Genomic DNA, 361 nt, shown 5'->3' with positions numbered 1-361 from the left:
GGGCTCCTACCGTAGGTGCTCTTCCCCCTCTCCTGGATAACTTGGATGTCTGCATCTTGCCCGTGCCGTTATATCTGTCCCTGAATGCTACACCTCCAGTCACAAGCAATGTTAGGGTTTGTGCAGTTTGTGCAGTAGTCAAGATATTTCCACCTCTCTCTTCCATTACTCATTTTTATCACCCCATGTCAAGAGAAAAGATCAATCCTTTGTGTTCCCATGGATAAGGGAACAAGTCTGGTTATGGGACAACTGTATTTGTTTCACCAAACCAAAGATAAATCTGTCAAGGCATGGAAAATAACAGAAATTGTTCCAGAACCTGGAAGGAATAAAGTGGCGGCACAAACCAATTTCTGGC

Source organism: Vipera berus (genome assembly GCF_964194415.1).
Source record: "Vipera berus genome assembly, chromosome: 1".
Lineage (NCBI taxonomy): Eukaryota > Metazoa > Chordata > Lepidosauria > Squamata > Viperidae > Vipera > Vipera berus.
This window is presented reverse-complemented; position numbering follows the sequence as displayed.